Raw genomic sequence first — 17,523 nt, forward strand, 5'->3', positions numbered from 1 at the left:
CATAGCATAACTTTAGTAAAGAAAACTAAACCTGTTCATGTAGAAGTCATAGATGGTCGTCCATTGTCTTTTAGAGATATTACTCATGAAATCCTTCCTATAGAAGTAATAATCAATGACCATAATAGCTTTGTAGTATTTAATATCATTAGATCTCCATCTAATCCAGTCATTTTAGGTTTATCGTAGTTAAAAAAATACAACCATCAAATAGATTGGATTTCTCGAACTCTTACTTTCTTTAAAAGTATAACTAACAATGTAGTTAATCAAGTAGAGAGTCATAAGTCCAGTTCAATTAAACTCATATTTATAGGTGCAAAAGCTTTTTTGCATGCTACTATGAAAGAATCACCATATATTATTTATGCCACACCTATTTCTATTGGTGGAAAGACTTCAAGTGGCATTCCAAGCCAATATCAAGAATTTTAAGATGTATTCAAAAAAAACAATGCGGATACACTCCTGCAACATCGTCCCTATGATTGCTCAATTGACCTTCAAGAAGGAGCACAACCACCATTTGGACCAATCTACAGTTTATCACAAAATGAGTTAACTGAATTCAAGGAGTATATTGATGAAATTCTAGCCAAGAATTTCATATGCCATTCTAAATCTCCGGCAGGAGCTCCAATTCTATTTGTGAAGAAAAAAGATGGATCATTGCAGATGTGTATTAATTATCAAAGATTCAACAAGATTACCATCAAGAACAAGTATCTACTACCTTTAATATCTAGACTTCTTGATCAGCTGAATCAAGCTAAGATCTATATAAAAATAGATCTCCGGAGAGCATACAATCTAGTACGCATTAAAGAAAGAGATGAATGGAAGAATGTGTTTCGAACTAGGTATGGATATTTTGAATACAACGTCATGCCTTTTGGACTTATAAATGCACCAACAACTTTTCAACATCTAATGAATGATGTTTTTTGAGAGTTTTTAGACGATTTTGTGGTCAGTTATCTAGACGACATATTGATCTATTCTAAGAATCCAGAAGAACATGAACTTCATGTTCATCGTGTGTTACAAAAATTAAGAGATGCAGGACTCTATGCCAAGATAGAAAAGTGTGTATTCCATACTACTCAAGTCGATTTTTTAGGTTACATCATTTCAAATGATGGACTTATGATGGATCTTAAGAAAGTTCAAACTATTATAGATTGGAAGATCCCAAAAACGGTAAGAGATGTCCAATGCTTTTTGGAATTTGCCAACTACTATCGGATCTTCATCAAGGACTTCTCTCGAGTTGCAGCTCCACTTATATGTTTGACTTGTAAAGACAAACTCCAATGGAATCAAGAAGTGGAAGTTACTTTTGAATCTTTGAAGAAAGCGTTTGTTTCTGTACCAATCTTGTATCGTGTTGATTTTTTTCAAAGCATTCTTTATGGAAACACATGCATCAGACTTTGCTCTAGGTGTAATTTTATCACAAATGGGAACAGATGACAAACTTCATCCAGTAGCCTTTCATTCAAGAAAATTCTCAGCAGTAGAAATCAATTATGAGATCCATGACAAAGAACTTCTTGCAATTGTGGATTCTTTTTAAGAATGGCATCATTATCTAGAAGGTGCTTCCAATCTAATCACCGTGTATACGGATCACAAGAACCTCAATTATTTTATGTCTGCATGTATATTAAATCGTTGTCAAGCTTATTGGAGCATGTCTTTATCAAGATTCGAGTTCATCATCACTTATTGGCCAAAAAAACAACAAGGTTTGTCCGATGCCTTGTCTAGATGTTCTTACCTTGTATCAAAAGAAAGAGATGCAGCTTTTGAGCAACAAAGAATGATTCTCTTGAAGCCAGAGCAATTTCATCTTCAAGTAATAAAATCAACATTACTTGTTGATTTAACTTTTCTTAAGCAAGTCTAGTTAAGTATGTCTTCAGACCCTCTTATTCAGGATATCAAGAATAATTCATCTAAATCTCATGATCCTTCTAAATTTGAATTCAAGAACAACCTACTCTATTTCGAAGGACATCTATATGTTCTAGAAGGAGAAGCATGTTTACATATTCTTCAAGCTCGTCACGACTTCCCAGCAGCAAGATATTTTATATATAATAAGACTTTGGAGCTGATATCTAAGGATTTTTGGTGGCCTCAAATGTAGAAGACAGTCAAAGATTTTGTACAATCATGTGATGTTTGTTCAAGATCAAAAACTCCTCGTCATTAACCTTTTGGACTTCTTCAACCATTACCCATTCCAGAACAACCATGGTCTTCTGTTTCTATGGACTTCATCATGGATCTTCCAATCTCAGGTTCTTATGACTCTATATTCATTGTCGTATTACATGCTTTCCTGCTCGAGAGTGCGCCGGGCGTCTGGCTGTAGAAGGTAGTATGGAGATTCACTAATATTCAAACAGTCTATCGGTTTTTGACTATTAGAATATAAACAACTGCAAGAATACACCATAAATCTATACGGATGCCCTTCGACTGCTCGCCAAAGTCCTTTTTGTCCCAGCCGATAGGTCTCTAGATGTTATAGAGAACCCCGAACAACCCAAACTGCTAATCTTTGGTACCGCTTTATACTCACGATCTTGTATCCACTGACTGTCTCGTTAGATTAATCCAATAAATTTCATTCACTATGCATACTCAATCCTATAGACACCCTTTTAATTCTTCATCACAGACGTAATTCAATTTCACAAAACAGTCAAGAGTAATCAAACCCACTTCATTAAAAATCCTGATTCACCATTACAACACTGACTTCAGCAACGATTGCCTCAGTCTTCCCAAAACCCTATGAAGAAAAAAAACCCAATTCTCTGTCTTTTTTTCCCCGCCCGAAGCATGAAGCTAGCTCTCTGATCCTTCAAAAATCTCCCCCCCCCCCCAAAAGTTATTCTCTCCCCTCCCATTTCTTAACCTTAATTCTGAATTTCTTCAATCTTCCGTCTTGGATCTAAAATTGGCTCCCGCTGTCAGAGCTTGGATCCAAAATTGGCTCTCGCCGTCAGAGCTTTCTCCTCCATTTTTATCTTTAAGAGATCCTTTTACCAAAAACAACATTCCCTGAAACGGCACAGAGAATAGGACAGCCTGAAACAGAATCAAAACCCCGTAATCGGGACCACATTGAATCGCCCGACCATCTCAGGTCTCATATTGGCTAAGAGTCCAGTAGTAAGACCCGGATGTTCCCGTAATTGGATCAAATTGGTCCTTCACGTCAGATTGGCTGAGGTCCATAGTAAGACCTGGATTTTCTCATAATTAGACTGTATTAGGTTGCCCGACCAATTCAGGTCTCATATTTGATAAGAAGATCCGGATTGGATTCTTGAAATTCGATCCAATTGGCTCTTCGAACCAGGCTCATCCGTCATGTGAATTGGTCCTTTCCCTTCCTGCTGACTCCCGTTATTGGAATCAAATGGAGCATTTCAGTATGCCCTGGCTGATTGTAATGGGGTGACTGAACTTGGCCACTCAGTATTTGCACTGGAGTTGGTCGTTGCTCCCAATATTCGAGGTAACTGAACATTAATAAAAGTCCCCTTTCTTTATATTTTCACGGTATACCCGTGTTACAACACGACATCCACCTCCTCTGAACCTGTACATCCTCCGGTATGCACCAATTTATCCAATTGCTGTTTGATTTAGAATATATCCTCTATGTCTTTGTCCAGTTCGTCTTCGTCACCTTCATTATCCAAATCACTTTCAATCTCTTGCTGCGGAATCTCTATACCTTCATTAAGGTCTTCCATATTCATCTCCATGTGTCTTCGTTTAAATATTTTTACTCGCTTCCCTGCAATTGGTATTTTCAATTTTGTACCATCTAACTCCCGTAATGAGTAAGTCGCATTATCATGAACAGTTGTTATTACATATGGTCCAAATTGACGTTTTGAAAATTTTCGCAAAGTACTATGTTGATTATCCAGACTATTGTCATAAACAAGTACCCAGTCACCTTCTTTGATTGCTTTAGGTCTCAATCGATGTTGTTTATCGAATCACACCTTGTTTTGTAACTTTGCTCTTTTTAACCTTTCCAATGCTATCTGCACATCTTCCGATCTTTGCTCCAATTGTCGAATCCTAATAGCCAGAAGTTCTTCTCTTGTTAATCCATCTTCCCATGGTAGCATACTCCAAGTAAGTATCTTTTCTTCAATCAGCATAATTGGTTTTTGACCTGTCATAAGTTCTACTGGTATATATCCTGTCACCGAACTATGTGTTGTTCGATCAGCCCATAATGTAAATGACAAAAGCCATGGCCACTCTTTAACTTTCCCATTACAAGCTTTAACTAATGCTTTCACAATCGGTGGATGACCGCATTCGCTTTTTACATTCCCTTCTGGATTATAAGCAGTAGTCAGTGATAGTTTAACTCCACATCTTTCAAAGAACTTACGAGCTTCTTGTGCACTTAATTCTCCACGATCTGTAGTGATTTTTCCTATGCATCCGTAGCGGCAAATGACATTTTCAAGCAAAAATCTACAAATTTCCTCTGTAGATTTTGTCCTCAATGCTCTTCCTTCTACTTGATTTGATAAATCTTCACGAGCTAAAACCAAATATCTCATCTGCCATAACCCAAATGGCATAATAACTAAATCAACAACCCATTTAAAATGAATAGCCAGAGGATACATAGGATGAAGACCATCTCGATGTCGGATATTAGAATACGATTGACATATTTCACATGACTCTACAAATGAGAACACATCTCAATACATATTTTTCCACCAATATCGTTCCTTGAATTTAGCAAAAGTAGCCCGGATTCTTCTATGCCCTACCCATAAACTATCATGAAACTCTTTTAATAATTTTAGTTTTTCTTCCTTTTTGCCTATCACTCATTGTAGCATCCCAATTCCTTTCTTCGGTCTCTTCCATAAGAATCCATCTCGAAGTAAAAATCCATATGTTTTTATTCTTATTTATTTGAATTTTTCTGTAGACCAATTCTCTTGCTTAGTCAAGGTATTCAAGTAATGACCAATATTCAATAATTCTCCTTCATAAGATTCTTCAAAAAATAGCTTATCTTCCCTATTGAGATTTGATATTGAATAGAATTTCAATCTGACATCATCAATGTCTTCAACCATTTCGTCCTCCCTCTCCTATCTTGCTCGAGATAGCATATCTACTACTAAATTGTCCTTCCCAATAACATGCTTAAATTCCGAATTTAGTGACTTAATATAAGCAATCCATCTCAACATTGCAATATCTGGTGTTGAACAGTTAATAATCATTCCAAGCAATGGCAAGCAATCTGTTTCAATTACTACTACTGCCCCAATCAAATAGTCCTTTTCAGCTTTCATAGCCGAAACAACTCCCCAAAGTTCTCTTTTGACTTGCGAATATGCACACTGACGAATACTTAAAACTTTAGCTCCAAATCGAACTGCAAATCTATTCCCACTGGAATCATCTTGACCCACAGTCCATCCAATGGCAATTAGACTTGCGTCCACAGTAAGAATCACTGGTCTATTGCACTTATAATCAACCTTCCTCAATATTGGAGGTGACATCAATAATTTCTTCAATCTTTGCATTGCCTGAATATGCCTTTCTTTCCATTTAAATTGGTAATCCTTGCATAACAGTTCATATAATGGATCCGCTATGTGAGCAAAATGAGGGATCCAGATTCAATAAAATACACATGCACCCAAAAACCTACGAACCTCTGTTAAAGAATCACAATCCTCTTTCATCCTTCCAATTGCATCAACTTTAGTCGGATCTGGTTTTCTTCCGTAAGATCCACATAAATGTCCAATAATCACAACCTCTTGTACTCCAAATACGGACTTCATATCCGATAATGTAAGATAAACTTCTCCAAGCCGAGTTAAAATCTTTTCACAATCTTGTATATGATCAACAACATATCTGCGACACCCCCTCGTATCTAAAGTTTCATCCTTGTCTCCTTCTCTGCACCCTTTTATAGGAACATCATCCAAAAAAGGCATAATCTTTTTCGGAATAAAATCTCTTAATACCTTATTCATCCCGTTCATCATATGTGGAACTGAATTGGTCGCGCCTTGAGGAAGAGTGCACATTCTAACTAATCCAAGTGGTGTCCTCATTGTTGTCATATCTCTACTTCCTTCGGCAAGTTGAAATTGATCATAACCTGAATACAAGTCACCTATTGAATAGATCGCCCTTCCAGCAAACGCCTCAGTAAATTCATCCACAATAGGTCCAATTCTTGCATTCTTGACAGTTACTGCATTCACCGATTGTATATCTTGAATAAACCGTAGTGACCCATTCTTCTTAGGTACCGTAAACCATCGACTAGAATACGGCACAAACGAGGGTTCCAATATTTTCATCTTTATCTTTTATTTTAATAGTTCAACCAATTTAGGTAAATGTGCCCTCGGTACTGGAATCGGTCTTAGATTTCAAGGTACATGCGATACTGTGAAGATAACCATAGGTGTTATAATATTTGGATCCACACACTCAATTTCAGGAGATTCGAAAGTAAATGATCTACCTTGTTTAGCCAACATCTTTTTGAAGCAAGTAATTTCCTCCGGCAATAAAGAACCATCAGAACCAATCTTCAATTCTTCAAAAGTCTCTTTAGTAAACTGATGTCCAATACTCATTGGATCTCTTAAACTTGCTTCTTTTGATGCTTCTCCCATTTGTTCTTTAGAATCTTCTGGCAATGGTCCGGCAACAGGCTTTACTTTCTTATCTATCATTTTATATCTCGTCTCTACAGTGACTTCTGGTGCTTGAAAAGATTCAAGTATGGTATAAACCTCTCTTGAATGAATCTCAACAATCTTATCATTATCCTCTAACCCAATAGATGTAATCAATTCCAATGAATCTTCCAGTCCATTTTCTTCATAAACACCTAAAATCCTCTCATTATCTTGCAATGTACCTAACTTACGTAATTCTCTTTCAATATTATATAATCTTTTTCTTTCTTTTCTTTTAAAATCATCAACTTTCTTATACATAATATTTCCATTCTCCAATATACCAATAAAACTCGCATCAAAGGTACCTTCATCTCGCGAGAGTATCTCCTCTTTTGTACCTCTATAATCTCGCTTTACAGTGGTACCTCCCCAAAATCCTTAAATCCTTCAACAATCTTTGGTAATGGTTTCTCCCTCAACCTATCTCGATTCCGTTCATGGTTAGGAGGTACTGTTAGAAATTGTACAGCTTTCCTCCCATCTTCGCTACGTACCCTTGCATAAACAGAACCGTCGTCAAGTACTTTTGTTTCCATCCGTGTTGCTGTAATATAAGGTTGTCCTAAAATCAATGGATAAGACGTTGTATCTTGAACAAAGAAACGTTGCTCCATCGCAACATCCCCAATCCAAATTTTGACATCTGGACAAGCTCCATATAATTCACCCCGTGTGTTATTAGCTGCTCGTATTGCCCATCCATGTTCCATATCAATTGGCCATTTTTGCTTCTTATAAAGATCTTTAGACATGAGATTTATTTCAGAACCATGGTCGACTAAAGTAACAATTGGTTCTTCTATATCTCCTACTTTCACCAATACCTCAGTAGTTGCCCTTGCCCAATGCTTTCGAGTATAATGGCTCAAAGCTTTCATTTCCTTATCACTATAATCTTCGAAACATACTTGTTGATTATACCCATTCTTTTCATTTGTTGGTTGCTTGTAACCAATATCAACCTCTTCTTCATCTTAATATATTCTTGCATCAATAGCATGACTCATTTCAGTTTCGCCCATTAATTGCCTCTTTCGCTTAATGCTGTCAATGATAACATCATGAAACTCCTTCTTTACAATTCCCAAAACTTCTTTCAATGTGAATTCCACCTTAGCGTTTAATATACGTTCTTCCAACACCCCTTTCAAATTTGTTGCCGCTTCAATGTCAGAAAGTAGCTTATAAGCAATTGATTTGCCCTTATCTTTTATCTCCTTTGTTTTTTCTCCCAATGATGCTGAGGTATCCTTTACAGGCAATTCTTGTGAAGCTGCCTCCCGAGCCTTGTCTCCTCGAGTTTGCCTCTTAGAAGAATTTCCTTCTCTCGTATCATCAAAATTTCTTCGTCTCTTTTCTTCCATCAAAACTTCATGTTGGCTCTTAGCAATATATGCATGAACTGAAAGAGACTCAATAGGATCCTCGCAACCTGTTCTACCTCGTATTGTAGCTGCAGTCCTCAATAACGCTTCTCGAGGTAATTTCCCTTCTTGCATTGTAGAAACGGTAGAAGCCCAAAACTCACTAGTTTCCGTACTTCCACCAAAGTCATCATCTACTCTAGCACCATAACTTGCACTTTCTCGTGCTGATGTTTCATGCTCTTTTAAGTAATCTTGAACCAATGCTCTCATTTCTCCCTTGCCAAAATTGGTTTGAAGAAGATCCTCTCTCTCTTTTAATGCTATCTTTCCATCTTTTCAGTAAATAATTCCTTGCCGTATCATATTATTAAATTTATTGCAATCTTTTCTAATGTGTGAAGCATCATCACACCAAATGCATCTTTGTACATATCCTTGTTTTGAAACATTCTTCAAATCGTTTATAGAAGTATTCTCTTCAAGTCTTACCAATTTGATTTGAAGATCTTGTATTCCTCGTATAATTTCTTCCATCCCCATATCTGCTTTCTTTGATAAGGATGTCGAAGGTTGAACTGTAGCCATTGTTGGTGGTATTGTACATACTGGAGCTTTGGGTGCTTGTATTATTTTCAGAATATTGCTCCTATCCTTCCTCCTTTCTCTTTTTGTAAGCAACCCCACCGCATCTTCAACGTTCTTCTACTTTATTGTCAATCCTTCATCTTCTTTTTTGTCTTCAAGAGGGAGTTCTAATTTCCCTTGCAATTCTCCAACAGCAGCTTGAAGAAATAGATCAACTTTGTTCGGCTCCAATGTTAATTTTTCTACCTTTGATAATTGAGAGTACTGCCTCTCAAATTCCCTTAGTAGCTCTATTGCTTGCAAATTCTTATTGGGCCGTTCAATCCATTCCAAAAACAGCTTCTTAGTAACGCGATCAGCATCTTCTAAGAAATATTCGTCTTTCAATGCATGTGAAAAAACCTCCCATGAATTTCCATAATGATCTGTAATCGATGTAATATGGTCTCTTATCTCCGATATCGTGGCAAGTCCAAATAGTTCAACCATTTTCTTCTCAAAAACCCGATTTAATTCCATTTCACAAACATAACATCTTAAATACCTTGAAATATTCCTTCCATCAAATTGATCAATTTTATTGACCACTGCTTGCAATGCTTTGGTTGCCAAAGCTTCCTTTCAATCATTGCTTTACTATTACTGCATTGATAATGAGAAGGCTTGAAACATATTAGCAATAGACAGATCCATATGCATACCTTGTCCTTTAGAAGAACCTCCACAAGAAACTCCTCCCAAAAATCCTTCAAAAATTTTATTTTCGTTTTCTATAAAAATAAAAATAAAATCAAATGAAATCCAATACCTTCCACCTCAAGCTTTCACATCAGGTTCACCACTTTTGTCGTATTACGTGCTTTCCTGCTCGAGAACGCACCGGACGTCTGGCTATAGAAGGTAGTATGGAGATTCACCAATAGTCAAGCAGTCTATCGATTTTTGACTGTTGGAATATAAACAACTGCAAGAATACACTGTAAATCTATACACATGCCCTTCGACTGCTTGCCAAAGTCCTTTTTGTCCCAGCCGGTAGGTCTCTAGACGTTACAGAGAACCCCGAACAACCTAAACTGCTAATCTTCGGTACCGCTTTATACTCACGATCTTATATCCACTGACTGTCTCGTTAGATTAATCCAATAAATTTCATTCACTTCGCATACTCAATCCTATAGACACCCTTTTAATTCTTCATCACAGACGTAACTCAATTTCACAAAACAGTCAAGAGTAATCAAACCCACTTCATTAAAAATCTCGATTCACCATTACAACACTGACTTCAGCAACGATTGCCTCAGTCTTCCCAAAACCCTATGAAGAAAAAAAACCCAATCCTGTGTCTTTTTTTCCCCGCCCGAAGCATGAAGCTAGCTCTCTGATCCTTCAAAAAATCCCCCCCCCCCAAAAGTTATTCTCTCCCCTCCCATTTCTTAACCTTAATTCTGAATTTCTTCAATCTCCTGTCTTGGATCCGAAATTGGCTCTAGCCGTCAAAGCTTTCTCCTCCGTTTTTACCTTTAAGAGATCCTTTTACCAAGAACAACATTCCTTGAAATGGCACAGAGAATAGGACAGCCTGAAACAGAATCGAAACCCCGTAATCGGGACCACATTGAGTCGCCCGACCAATTCACGTCTCATATTGGCTAAGAGTCCAGTAGTAAGACCCGGATGTTCCCGTAATTGGATCAAATTGGTCCTTCGCATCAGATTGACTGAGGCCCGTAGTAAGACCTGGATTTTCCCATAATTAGACTGCATTGGGTTGCCCGACCAATTCAGGTCTCATATTTGGTAAGAAGATCCGGATTGGATTCTTGAAATTGGATCCAATTGGCTCTTCGAACCAGGCTCATCCGTCGTGTGAATTGGTCCTTTCCCTTCCTGTTGACTCCCGTTATTGGAATCAAACGGAGCATTTCAGTATTCCCTGGCTGACTATAACGGGGTGACTGAACCTAGCCACTCAATATTTGTACTGGAGTTGGTCATTGCTCCCAATATTCAAGGTAATTGAACATTAATAAAAGTCCCCTTTCTTTATATTTTCATGGTATACTCGTGTTACAACACGACATCGTGATAGTAGATTGTTTTACCAAGATGGCACATTTTATACTATGTAAAAAATCTATCACAGGTGAAGAAACAGCTAAGCTCTTTCTTGACAATATCTATCGCTATCATGAATTATTCAAGGATATTATATCAGATATGGGAACTCAATTTGTATCAATATTTTGACATACTCTTTTCAAGATTCTAAAAGTGGATATAAAACTATCCTCGACATTCCATCCTCAAACTCATGGACAAACGGAGCGTATTAATCAAGTTATGGAGTAATATTTAAGATGTACCATTAACTACTAACAAGATGATTGGACAACTCTTTTGCGATTGGCAGAGTTTGCTTATAATAATATGGTACATTCTTCTACAAAACAAATACCTTTCTTTGCTAATTATGGTTATCATCCACGACTTGATACTTTTAACTTTTCAAAAGTTATTAATTCTGTTGCAAAAAATTTGGCGATTCATTTATCAAAGCTATATGCAACGATGAAGGCATAGTTAAAAGAGGCTCAAGAACAACAAAAGGTCAATGCCGATGTCTATTGAAAAGAACAACCATCATTCCTCTTGGGTGATAAGGTATGGCTACTTCGTTGCAATATCAAGACCACTTGTCCTTGTGACAAGTTGGACTATCAAAGGCTAGGACCATTTTCTATTTCTGCACAAATCAATCCAGTTGCATATTATTTATATCTATCGAAATCAATGAAAATCCATCTAGTATTCCACGTGTCTCTTCTTGAACCATACAAGATAGTGGACATACCAAGAAGACGACAAGCTCCACCTCCTCCTATAGAAGTGGACAATAATGAAGAATTTGAAGTAGAAGAAGTCTTAGATTCAAGGCGGCGCCAAAATAAATTAGAATATCTTATCCATTGGCACAAATATGATATTAGTGAATGCACATGGGAGCCAATAAAGAATCTTACAAATGCAGCAAAGGTGGTGGAGGCTTTTCATCGACGACATCTATCAAAAACAAGATGAAAACCTTCTTTATAAAAGAAACAACATCTAGGCAAGATAACATTTCACTTTCAATCCTTGTTTGTAGCTTCTTTGTAGTTGTGATGCTCAAGAGATGGAGAACCAACAACCAGTGGATTTGACTCAAGAGCCTTTATTTGCTGACCTATTAGATGAGACATTACGATTATCACAACCTTCAAGTCGATGCAATCGAGATGAAGATCTTCAAGAATGACATGTTCTTCCTCAAATAGATGGCGAGATACAACACGTTTGGTATCACGATTTGGAAAGGGACTCCCAATATTTGGTGATTTTGCTAGAGGTAGGAACAACTCCTGATGGTGTTCTAAATATTCTATTCGAAGGAAGCTATGAAGGCCTCAACAATGATCAAATAATTGGGTGGTCTTCCTGCGTTAGTATGGGATACTACCGATGGTTGAGAGGTCCTAACAATCATCTTCAAAGAGAACAAAGATCAGAGTATGTGGCGAATACAATTCGTCACATCATATATTTCCTCAACATATGATGACTGCTCCTCGTAGAGCTCATCCCTAGAAGAGGGGGTAATGTCATGGACATATGCATGTAAACTAGTAATTATATATACAAATAGGTGGAAGTAAGTAAAAGTAGGTAAAAATAAGTTAATTCTATAGTATTTAATATGAAAGCTTCTTAGAAGCTTCAGAGATGCTACTTTGACTTCATAGGTGTTTTTAATTGACTTTTTGGATTAGAAACATGGTCAACAAGTTGGCCATGTGCCACACATGTTGTTAGCTTGAAGATTAAGCTAATTATGTGGTCCACTTGTAGAAAAACTTGCCTTGTAAGTTAAGGCATGTATCCTACAAAGTCAACACATATTGGAGGTCCTATAGAATGTCGCCACATAGTCCCTTATTAGATAGTATATATAGAGACAAGAGTGAAGCCTTCTTCACTCTTGTCAATTCCTTTCTTGCTTCCAATCTAGTTTCAAGGGTCTCTAGTTTTCTTGTCTTTTGGCAATAGCCATACCAATTTCTCTTTCATTATACATACTTATTTATTTATATTTTGTTACCTTTCTTTGAGTGAAGGCTCACTTGTTTTAATTGCTTTTTCATCAAGTTCTTGTCCTTGACACCTACATACATCTGTAAGATGGTTTTTCCCACAATTTTCACATACTATCCTATTTTTTATCTAACAATTCTCTGATAAATGTTTTTTTCGACAAAGGTGGTGCACCTCATATTGTTGTCATTGTAAGTTCTTAAAGCCTTGGATAAAATTTTCTCGAGGTTGGAATTAGAAATTAGAACTTGTCATACTATGATTTTTATGAAGTAAAGCATATAATTGTGGCCTTCCTTGATTTTACTAGAAATTTTGTTGGTTTGAACTAAATTGACTTGTATGCCATAACTGGTTGTATTGAATGCACTAAAGCCTTGAAGTGTGTCTACCAAATTCTATAGGAGGTGGGACTTGGTTAGAATTTTGACTCTTTATTTTAAAAAAGTCATCTGTTCTTGTATAGCCTTCATTTTTTGGGTAAGTTCATTTTGAAATCCCTGTTGGCTTTGAAGAACTTCATTCTTAAAATCTTCCTTCCATCTATTCCTATCTTCTAGGTATGTCAATTCAAGAAGGTTGGAAGGTAATCTGACCTCCAAAGGTATTGGATAGTAGAGCAAAGGTTGAAATTGGATTCCCTTAGTCCCATATGAATGTCCTTAGGAATTTCCTATATTTTGAGCATGTATTGGGATGAAGCTGGGTATTCTATGATCTTCCTTCTTCCATATTTGCTCTTGCTGCTTATCAATATTTTCAATTATTTGAGCTAACTTTTTGGCCTCCTCTAATTTATATGGTCTTTTTTTGAAGATTTCTCGAATTATTTTTTTACTATTCAACCCTTGAATAAAGAAATAGGTGAAGTTATCATCAGTGAGAAGAATTCCCACAAATCTCATTACTACAAGCTCAAATCGTCGATTGCATTCTGTAATTTTCTCCTCCTTTCTTTGTCTCAAAGAAAAAAAGGGCTGTAAGGGCGTTACTTTGCACTACTTTTGGCCTGAACTTTTCTAAGAATGCTCTCATAAGCATGTCTCAGTTCTTAAAAGTTTCAAGGAGGTGGTTTCTATACCATTCATAAGTCCCATCGTTTAGGCTACTTGAAAACCATACTAGATAATAACCTTATGATTGCTCGTTTTACTTATTCTAAATTAATCTAATAGGAATAAATCCATATAGGAGGATTCGAACACAAGGAATGACTAGTTGCTTAAGCGTTCACGTTAGGGTCATACAATCAATTACCTCCTGAATGTATCGTCTCTATTTTCAATATCTGAACACACAAGGAAATTATAATCTCTTCCTTCACCTTATCAATCTCTTCCTTCACCTTATCAATCTCTTCCTTACAACAATTCAGTTATACTAATAACTGCTATTTCCACCAATATATTCACACTCATAATCTCCAACTGTAATACTGCGCCCTCACAGCTTTCAACACACAATTACCCTCATTCCAATCACTGAAATTCTTCACATAGACCTGTCATTCACATTACGATGTTTCACACAAACACAGACTCATTCTCTCTATTAAACTACAATCATATTTCAGCATTCAATCTTTCTTCTTTTCAAATAATATCAATCACATTTCCATTCCATAATTCACTTCACAATATTCAAAAACTCTCAATCCTCTTATTCAAAGAAAATAACAAACAAAAGAAAAGATGTAGCACCAAGCTTACCCCAGCTCACAACTATCACAGCAATGGCACTTTAATTAATTTCTACAACTCCTATATACTTTTCCCTGATTTTCCAAATTCTAACCGTAATTCTGTAATTAACCATTGTTAATAACTAAATTTCTTATCCGTCCTCCTGAATTTCCTATTATATCAACTATTAATATATTTTACTAATATCTTTCAAAAACGAATTAATATCTATTCTACAAATCCGAATTGGTTATTAAATACGTCGTGAGAAGTTCCATGAATCTCTCCACATGTATCAATGGATCATCATCTCTAGTTCCTTTAAATATAAGGAGGTTGTGGGGCATAGGAGCTGCTTGTAAATCCTTAGAAATTATTATTGGCAAGCTCCTTGATTGAACCAACGAATTGATAGATAAAAGAGTAGGTGTAGATTCTCCTTCACGTTCTATTGGAGGAGAAGGAGGTGTTGACCCTTCTCTTTGTTGATTTATCCTTAGAATTAAGTTAGAAGAGTTAGAATTCAATCTTTTCTCTCTTACTTCCTTGCCCAAACTTGATTCAATTGGATTTGATATGAAAATATCTTCTAATATTGGAGGTGAGGATTTCTTGACCAATGATTGAATCTCTACTTGTTTGAGCTTTGATTTGTTTTTCTTTCCAAAAGATTCAAGTTTTCCTATAGGTGAAGATAGGTTGGGTTGCTTAGATCTAGTAGAATGATGCATCTACATGACTATAGACATACCGTTCAACTGAGCATGACTTTTAATCTATCCAATTATCCAATAATTTAAATATTTGGCTCTTCTACTTGCAACCCACTTAAGTACCTTCTGACAAGGAAGGAAAATAAAATAGAAACAACTAAAGGAGAAATGTTTGCTAAAGTATCACCTCATGTAAGACTATTCCCAACTTTAATTGTTATACAAATCTACTGTTGTGTAGGAGTGACCTTAAGGAATCTTAATTGTGAAAAAGAATTCCGTACTGGAACGGCAAGGAGCCCAAACTCTCTTTTTTTCTTACTTTTTTTCAATAAGATAGTTAAAGAATTACCTACTATAATAGTTAACAAGAAAGGTTATATTACAAAAATAATTCTTTGCAAACAGTTCTTACCACATTGAAGAAGAACTCACCTAGTTGCATCTCCAGCCAACCTGTCACTTATTAACAAACTTCCAAAATACATGACTTCTCCTCAAGCCGATTTTGAACTAAACATTCTAGGTAAGGATTTAAGGTTTAAGGATAATAGATTGAAGGTTCTATCTACCTTCTCCCATCAACAACTATAAGAGAGATTGGAGACTTACTTTTCTCATGTCTTCCTCCTAGATTCTATCCTCCAACTCCTGGCTCTAGCTCTTTGTATTCAAGCAATTTTCTAAAATTTCAAAGAAAGAATAATTGACAAGGTTCAAGTACTTATTTTTTTTCAAGCTATTAATGCTTTCCTCCTTCCTTCTTATGTTCCTTCTCCTCAAATCACAATCTCAATTGTATTCTGCTTAAGGCAGCAATCTCTCTCTACTCCAAAAATTGCCAAAATTTCAGTTTTGATTCAATAGTACTGAATTTTGTACCACTACGACCTCAACTTTAATGTGCTTCTACACAAAATTTTCCACCATAAAAAAATCACCAGGAACTAAGAAATGCCTTTTCAAACATGAGATACATGGAACTGCCAAGGCAGTGAATCTCTTTCTACTCTAAAACTCAGTACAATTTCAAATCAACTTCAATTTGAACATGTGATAGCTTTTTGAAAAGCTTAAATTTAGATACACAACTTCAAGAATTTTTGACTCAAAGATTGCAACACATAAAAACTGATTGATGAAAACCCGAGAGCAAATCAATATCCAACTTAACAATGAAATTTTTGACTAACTTAAAAATTAAAAATTAGAAATTCTTTGCTTACACCAATAAAGAAGAGATGAAGATCACTTACCACCAATGATGAGCTACTTGAATTCCTCACTCAACAAAATCAAGCAAGATCAATCACAATAAGCAAACTTCACATTCACACATACCATTAGAAGCATCATTTCCTGGCAGACGCACCAAAATGTGAGTGTAAATTTTACTCTTCAATCCCAATTACAAGATGGCCTTAATTAAGAATTGCTTGTAATTGGTGGTATGAAGGAAAGTAAGCAATTAACAAGAACAAAAGATGAACAACCACAAAACAATTGAAATGAATGACATGAAGCAAGTACACAATCAAAAACTAAATCACAATCTGTTCACAGTGTTTTCACCTAGTAAAAAGTAAAATTAAAAAATAAAAAGCAAATTTTTAGATAGGTAATTTTATTATCTCTCTAATGACATAAGAAACATGTAAATCCGAATTACTATGAGTAAGTTATGAAGTTTTAAAAAAAATGAAGTAAATAATTAAAAAATAAAGTGAAAATATTTTACCTCAAGAGTAACTTCCTTATAGATCAAGGGTTTGTGCCTCACCAAGGCTCACATGTAGTGTATATTGGTTGCCTGAAGAGGCCTTGAGGCCTTAGTCTTATCTTCCTACCTACATCTAAGGTGCTACAACCCATATGGGACTTGTGCACCTCCCTTCTTACAAGGACTATATTAGCTGCTGGTCCTCCTATTTTCTACTAGTAGAATTAATATTTTTGCATTTTTGACTTCACCATGGTGTTCAAAAACACCCAATTAGCCTAGAAACATTGTGTGGCCTTCAAACCTTGCTACATTTCTTCATAATGGCTCCTCAAGTGGTAAAACTCAATTTTACTAAGGTCTTAAAAATTATCCTAAAAATTCATAGAAAATTCTAAATAAATTCTAAATAAATTTTAAAAATTTCTATAATATTTCTATAATTCTAATATCTATTTAAAGATATAATTACCTATATTTATGATTTTTTATAGTAATAAAAATAAATTTAAATCTACTAAAAATTCTAAATAA

The sequence above is a fragment of the Physcomitrium patens genome, chromosome 10 (assembly GCF_059467195.1).
Source record: "Physcomitrium patens ecotype Gransden chromosome 10, ASM5946719v1, whole genome shotgun sequence".
NCBI classification, from domain to species: Eukaryota; Viridiplantae; Streptophyta; class Bryopsida; order Funariales; family Funariaceae; genus Physcomitrium; species Physcomitrium patens.